The following is a 7,875-nucleotide window of genomic DNA, read 5'->3' on the forward strand; positions in this document are numbered from 1 at the left end:
TTTAATAAGGGAACGTAATTGACATCTTGTGGTGTCAAGGTGGCTCCAAATATGTCAGTCATGTTTCTAATCTGATTACCGCTCAAGCGAAGTCGATTTCCGCTGGCGTTTATGCTTAAAGCGTAAGAACATTTTAAAGATGTCTGAGGACAATTCACTCTCCATGTTAGTTTTAGCGGATAGTGGTCACTAGTGCTTGATGGTATTACATTTAGGTTTTCCATCATATCAAGTAGATTGTGTGACCTCCAAATGTAATCGAGCGTTTTATGATTCTGTTTAAGGTGCCAAGTTGGTTTCGATGGCATATCCCATCGGATAATGCCATTCAGTGTAACACACTTCCGGCTATGCATTGCAGAATGCCGTAATTTAGCTTGGTGCGTCAGATCTTCAAACGCCATAGACCTTTGGTTTTAAGTCGTATTGTTCGTGTTGAACCATGTATTGTTTAGATCACCACATATTAATATTTCCAAGTTTGTGTAAGAAATCAAATGTGCATCTATCATTGAAGTCACTGAATCGATGTATTTGGAGGCACTGATCATGGCAGGGTTCCAATAGGTGTTTATTACTAATAGCCAGGGTTTTTCCGTGTTTTTTTCGTTTAAGTATTCAATTAGAGTTCCTTGGACAAATAGGTTTGGATTTGGTAATGCCTTCACTGACCAATTGAGTGAGTTTTTTATCATCGTTAGCAGGCCAGAGAAGGGGCATTCTTTAAGGTTTTTCCAGGCGGGACTTAACATGATCGTGTAGCCATCTCATATGGGGTTATCTCAACACCATGTTTCTTGTAAGCATAGCGCAAAATTACCTTTTAGATTCACCGGAAAATCATTAAACAAATGTACAAAACCCCTTGTATTCCATGAAATTGGATTCTGATGCGTGATTCGTGAATCTTGTCGTGGTTAATGGTCATTGTTTTGCGTCTGACTAGAAAGTCTGCGTTTGTCATCTTGTTGTGGGGATGATACGTTGAATTCATCAGATCTTATCCATGTCAACTGTTTCCTCAATACCTCTCTTCTTTGTTCAGTCTTTGTCTGTGTAGCAAGATTATCATTTGAAATGCCATCGCCTTCCCTCTCACTGTGTGGTTCAATTGAGAGGTTGAATCCATAGTAAAACAGATCGTTCTCTTGACTGCATGTGAGATAATGTGAAGCAACACTTGGTTGGAAGTTCTTTCCATTGCATACTCTACAATTTTTATGTCATCAGAGATGACTGTATGTAGAGCTGGAATGCATTTAAACAATTTCATTATATTACCACGATTTAAATTGGCGTCGTTATCATCTGAATGGATGCTTTGAAGTCTCAGTTTTATTTTTGTGTTTTCCTTTACGTTGTGCCGACTCGGCGGAGGTTTTAAGCTTACATTGGTTTGTTTCTGCATCTGCTGTGAGGTAAGTTTCGGATTTAGCTTGAAGAAATCTGTGCCTTTCATGTCTTTCTTTTGTGGTGATTTCTTTAACACCTTTGTTTTTGCTGATGGACTCAATTTTGGACTTATATCCTTTGCTTTATGTTTTCCTGCTGGGTTGCCGATTGTTCCTACCTCTTTTGGAGGTGTTAAAGCACTTGATTCATTTGTTTGATCTACTGAGTATGTTGATAAGTCACATAGGTCAGATAAAGTGGCGGAGGGAAGTAACTCTTGGTCTTCAGATTCCACGCTTCAACGTTTATTTGACTTTACTATGGGCATTGTAGGTGAGCCAAATGATTGTTTCTCATCTTTCTTTGCCACCTCTCGTCTTCCAAGAGGTCTTTTAATTGTCTTTACATGTTCAAACAATGCTGACTTTTTTGGAGATGTCAGATTTCGAAAAAAGTTCCTGTCGAAGAGGCTTCTTTATCTCTTTTTCAGGTCCAGAGGCTAAGGCTCGCTTTTTCGCTTGGTTTGTTTTACTGTGTATTCTTTTATATTGAGGTTTCCCATTTTTGCCAAGCCTGTAAAAATTCCAAATGAGGAAAATGGATTTATTTTCTTCCCATTCATTTCCCCAGATGTGTCCTGAGATTTATGCTGCAGATGGTTCTGTGAGCTGTCATCAATGTTACCTTTATTTACTTCCTCTAACTGAGTAAGTGAGGTTTCCTGTCCATCATTACCCAGAATGTTCTTCATTGTTTTCCCATTGCCTATTACGGCAATTTCTTTTTGTCAATGATTTTGTTTGATGTAGTTTCAATGGTTACACCAAGTTCTGCAGAGTTTGTGGTTGTCATCTCGATGGTAACTACAGGATATAGGCCTGCCGTCGACCTGACTTCAGTGTCGACTGTGGCTGTTATATGTGGCTCATTCTGCGGTAGAGATAAGGTGTCCTTTTTGGCTGCCATCATGCAAGAACATTGATGTTTTGCAGTTTCACTGCATTCATTATGTTGCATCCATTCTACAGATTCAATTAATGCTGCCATAACATCCTCTTTTGATGATTGGTCTTTCGCCATTAGCTCTTTCTGTAAAGATTGCCATTGCTTGGATTGCTCCGATTCATGGTCGATCCTTAATTGAAGGGTCCCAATAAAATCTTCAATGGTTGCTAGTTTTGAGAACGCATTGGTCATCATTGTAGCTTGATTGGTTAGGGTGTCTTGCAGAGACTGATAGAGTTTGATGAACGGGGTTAAGGCCGTAGTTGAAGCAGCCAAAACTTTATTGTAGATTTGTATAGATGCTGCAATTGAAAGATTTGTTTTGGCTCCTGTTTCTCGATTATTGTCTCCTTCATGATCATTTTGTTGACAACCTTTTTCTAAATCTTTTTCCACCTCTATGCTTTTGTTTTGGTGAATATGCTGAGTCTTTAAAGACAGATTTGCGGCAAACTCTAGTTGGTCAGCAGGTTTTATTTCCAAAATGTTCTTTGCCATGTACTTTGTTATCGGGGTACTGGTGGTTATTTGTGGTCTGGAGCCGTGCCTGCTTTCTGCCTTTGGCTGCTGTTTAATCGCCTCTCTTATTTTGTTTGGATCAGTCTGAAAGCTTGCGCTTAATTTTGCTTCCATGGCAAGATAGTCGGCTTTCAATCGTTCAGTCAGCCGGGACTCGCGAGCTGCCAAATCTGGTTGCGAATGTCCTCACAAACTAGCCGATGAAGTCATGTTACTCCTTTTTAGAGTCTCTATATGAAACATCGATGTATCGCTTGTCAGAAGCGAACGTTTAGAGTTTGACTCCGATTTGCTTGAGTTTACAGTGGAGAGCACCGTTGGTTTTATCTCATTGGATGCTACGCCCTTACAGTCGCTCATATAATTGTCTGATTGGATTTCTACATTTGTACTAATTCTGCCGAGCGCATCATCAGTTTGAGTAAAGTCTGACACTTGTTTTTCAACCATTTCTAAAATCACTTTGATAGGACCAACTTCAGTTTGATGATCCTTTCAGCCCAAAATCACACTTTCATTACTGAAGGTGTTATCCTTTGTTTCACTTGTATGTTTTGTGGCATTCAAGAGTTCAATATCAGTCACCTCAAACGGTGACAAGAACAGTGCAGCGTTTATTTCCACCGGGTTAACTTCCAGCGGCGAGTTTACTATGTGGCTCAAATCAAGTTTCCTCTGAATTTCAGTGTGATTAGGTATGGTAAGTTGCTTAAACAACCGTTTTTCCCCATCTAGGGCCGTATGACTCGCCATTTCTTTTATTAGTCCCGCTGTCATAGCTGATAAAGTGTATAGGGACGGAATATATGAACCGTGTTCTGGTTTTTTAACATCAGCAATGAGTCCCCCTTCAACATTAGGAGTTTCAAATACATCATTACTCAGTTTAATGTTTTTGTCACATTTTTTTTGTTGTCCTACCTTAATTTTGGTAGCTGCTGGATTTGCTAAGGTAGCTGACGTTGTTGCAAGGTTTTCCCTCTTGTTTGGGGCCCGGCATCAGGCATCATGTATCGGTGGTGACTTGAATTCGCCTTTACGGGGGACAATAGTAAATTGCTGTGCCCGTACTGCGCACAGCAAACAGCCAACATTCGAGTATCCGCGCCCTTTACTATCGCGGGCTTCACCCTTTTTGCTCGTCCTTTTTGCATAGACTTGCATAAAATCCTGGCACTTAAGTGGTTTAAGGGGGCTGCCTGGGGGTAGTGGTGGAGGTGAGGGCAGTGTGGGGAGGAGGGTGTACAGTCAGGGGTCTGACTGGCGTGGCAGAGGAGGTGAGGGGGGCTGTGAAGACTTGAGGGGGCTACCCAGGGTAGTGGTGGAGGTGAGGGGAGCTGTTGGGTGGTGTGAGGACTTGAAGGGGCTACCTGGGATAGTGGCAGAAGTGAGGGGGCTGATGGGTGGTGTTAGGACTTGAAGGGGGCTGCCTGGAGTGTGGGGGGGAGGTGTACTGTCTGGGGGCTGATTTTAGGATGGTGGAGGAGGGGGCTTCATGGGGTAGTGGCAGAGGTGAGGGGCTGGTGGGTGTTGTGAGGATTTAAGGGGGCTGCCTGGGGGTAGTGGTGAAGGTGAGGGTGGTATGGGGAGGAGGGTGTACTGTCAGGGGACATACTGGAGTGGTGCCGGAGGTGAGGGGGGCAGGTGGGTGGTGTGAGGACTTCAGGGGGCTGCCCGCGTTAGTGGTAAAGGTGAAGGGGGCTGGTGGGTGGTGTGAACACTTAAGGGGTCTGCCAGGGATAGTGGCTAAGGTGAGGGGGCTAGTGGGTGGTGTGAGGACTTGAGGGAGCTGCCCGGGAGGAGTGGTGAAGATTAGAGCGGTGTGGGGAGGGAGGTGTACTGTCAGGGGGCTGACTTTAGGGCAGTGGAGATGGTTAGGGAGCTGATGTGCAGTGCGAGGCCTTGAGGGGGCTGCCTGTGGTAGTGGCACAGGTGAGGGGTACTGGTGGGCGGTGTGAGGACTTGAGGGGGGTGATTGGGGGTAGTGGTGGAGATGAGGGCAGTGTGGGGAGGGGAGTGTACTGTCATGGTGCTGCTTGGGGGAGGTGGGGGGCTAGTGGTTGGTTTGAGGACTTGAGATAGCTGCCTGGGGTAGTGGTTGAGGTGAGAGAGGATGGTAGGTGGGGTGAGGACTTGAGGGGACTGCCTGGGGTAGTGGCAAAGGTGAGGGGGACTGTTGGGTGGTGTGAGGACTTGAGGGGGTGCCTGGAGGCAGTGGTGGAGCTGAGGGGGGCAGGTGGGTGGATTGAGGACTTGATATGATGTGATATGATAGGTTATTTATAATGTGTTTAATACCCAGAGGTTTCTAAGCGCAGACCCGGGGCTCAAACCTGTGTTGCTCCCTGTCATCTTGCTTCAATGGCGAGCATGTTGCCCCAGAGCTATCCTCCCGAGACTATGGGGTATGCCTGGGGTAGTGGCGAAGGTGAGGGGGGTAGTGGGTGGTGTGAGGACTTGAGGGTCTGCCCGGGAGGAGTGGTGAAGGTTAGGGTGGTGTGGGGAGGCAGGTGTACTGTCAGTGGGCTGATTTTAAGGTGGTAGAGGAGGTTAGGGGAGCTGATGTGTCGTGTGAGTGCTTGAGGGGGCTGCCTGGGGTAGTGGCATAGGAGAGGGGTACTGGTGGGTGGTGTGAGGACTTGAGGGGGTGCCTGGGAGTAGTGGTGGAGGTTAGGGTGGGCGGTGTGGGGAGGGGTGTACTGTCAGGGTGCTGCATGGGGGTAGTGGAGGGCTGGTGGGTGGTGTGAGGACGTGAGGTGGCAGCCTGGGGTAGTGGTGGAGGTGAGAGAGGATGGTAGGTGGTGTGAGGACTTGAGGGGGATGCCTGTGGTAGTGGCGAATGTGAGGGGCCTGGTGGGTGGTGTGAGGACTTAAGGGGGATGCCAGGTGTAGAGGAGGAGGTGAGGGGCGCAGGTGGGTGGTGTCAGGACTTGAGGGGGATGATATGATGTGTTGATAGGTTATTTATAACATGCTTAATACCCAGAGGTTTCTAAGCGCGGACCCGGGGATCAAACCTGTGTTTCTTTGTGTCATATTGCTTCCAAGGCGAGCACGTTGTCATGATGCCTACCCCCGGGGACCCAGACCAAGTCCAGCAATCCCGGAAGCAGGCATCAAGTTATTCCAACCAAGCCCAACAACCTCTGCTAGGTGCTATTTGGGTGCAGTCCCGGCGTCTATGGCGCCAGGCTCATATGGAGAGTCAGTCCTGGCGCCATAGGCACCAGGCTCATAGATTAAAACTTACCTGATGCAGACCATGCTGCAAACTTACCTTATGCAGACCATGCTGCAAGAGCTCCAAGCCAAAAGAGGCTTGGAAGGGACTACTTTACCTAGCCTGCTGCAGCGCCGCGCTGAACTCACCGGCCTTCGCAGCATCTTCACATTCCACTGCATCCTTCTGCATGTTCCCGCCGCACTCTGGCACCTAAGGGGAAGACAAGAACAGCAAGGTGAACCAAGGGAATACACAGAGGCAATATTAGTTACCCCCCATAGACTTACCTGATTTTACCACCAGGGGTACTATTCCTCTTCACGGGATGGCGCAGCTTCCACTGCATCCTCGCCGAACCCCGGCCCCTAAGGGGAAACAAAAGGACAGCAAGGTGAAACAAAGAGACAAACAAAGGGAAACCTCCTCACCACAATAGACTTACCTGATTTTACCGCCGGAGGCATTATTCCCCGAGACTTCAAACTTTCTCCCAGCGCCTGAAAAGGGAGAAAGCAACAGGTTACATATTGACATTATTTTATCGAACTGTGTTGGATAATACAAATCCTTACCTGAATATTACCGGTTGCCACGAGGAACTCTTCGCTAGGGTCAAGCTGCAACCTGCAAGGAATCGGACAGAGTGAAAGTCAGACATTTCAACTCTTACGAACTACATACTTATGGCGTCTTGCCGGGAATCTCAGAGTCAATATTGTTCTGGAACTGACCAATTCCTTCGAGCCAGTGAAGCAACTGGTTATCTACACGCCCCTGCGCTCAATGCAAGATGGAGAGCTCATCCAAACCATCAGGTGAGACTATAAGAGGGGACATCAAAGGTGATCAGTGGGGAGAACAGCGGGAGTGGGGGGGTTAACGCTCAACTCCATGGGAGTGGAGCGAGAGTGAGAGTGAGCACGAAAGAGATTGAGTAGGGACTGTGAGCGAGAGCGAGAGAGCAAGAGAGAGTGAGAAAGCGATCAAGAAAGCAAGCAAGAGAGCAACAAGTGAGAGCAAGCGAGAGAGTGAGAGTGAGAGCATGAGAGAGAGAGAGAAAGCAAGAGGGAAAGAGAGCAAGATAGACAGTGAGAAAAAGCGCAAGAAAGAGTGTGAGAGAGAGCGAGTGAGACCAAGAGCAAGTGAGAGAGAGAGCAAGAGAGTGTAAGAGAGAGAGCACCAGAGCAAGCATGAGTGAGAAAGCAACCACGAGAGAGCAAGCAATTGAGAGAGCAAGCAAGTGAGCAAGTGAGAGCGAGAGTAAGCGAGAGAGATCAAGAGAGCGAGAGAGATCAAGAGAGCGAGAGAGATCAAGAGAGCGAGAGAGCAAGCGGGAGAGAGCAAGCGGGAGAGAGCAAGCAGGAGAGAGCAAGCGGGAGAGAATGAGAGAGAGCGAACAAGAGTGAGCAAGCAAGAGAGCAAGTGAGAGTGAGCAAAAGCAAGCAAGCGAGAGAGTGTGAGAGAGAGCGAGAGAGTGATCGAGAGCATGTGAGAGAGTGCGAGTAGGATACTGAGATAGAGAGCGAGAGAGTGAGTAAGTGAGAGAGCGAGCTAGAGAAATCGAGAGAACGAGAACATGAGTGGGCAAGCGAAAGCATGAGAAAGTGAGAGAGTGAGCGACAGCACAAGAGAGCACAAGAGCAAGAGAGAGCAAGAGATTGAGAGAGCAAAACGAAGCAAGAGAGCGAGCAAGAGAGTGAGAGGGAGCAAGAGAGTGATCTAGAGAGACCGAGAGC

Source organism: Ambystoma mexicanum, chromosome 7q (assembly GCF_040938575.1).
Source record: "Ambystoma mexicanum isolate Mex_15411 chromosome 7q, UKY_AmexF1_1, whole genome shotgun sequence".
NCBI classification, from domain to species: Eukaryota; Metazoa; Chordata; class Amphibia; order Caudata; family Ambystomatidae; genus Ambystoma; species Ambystoma mexicanum.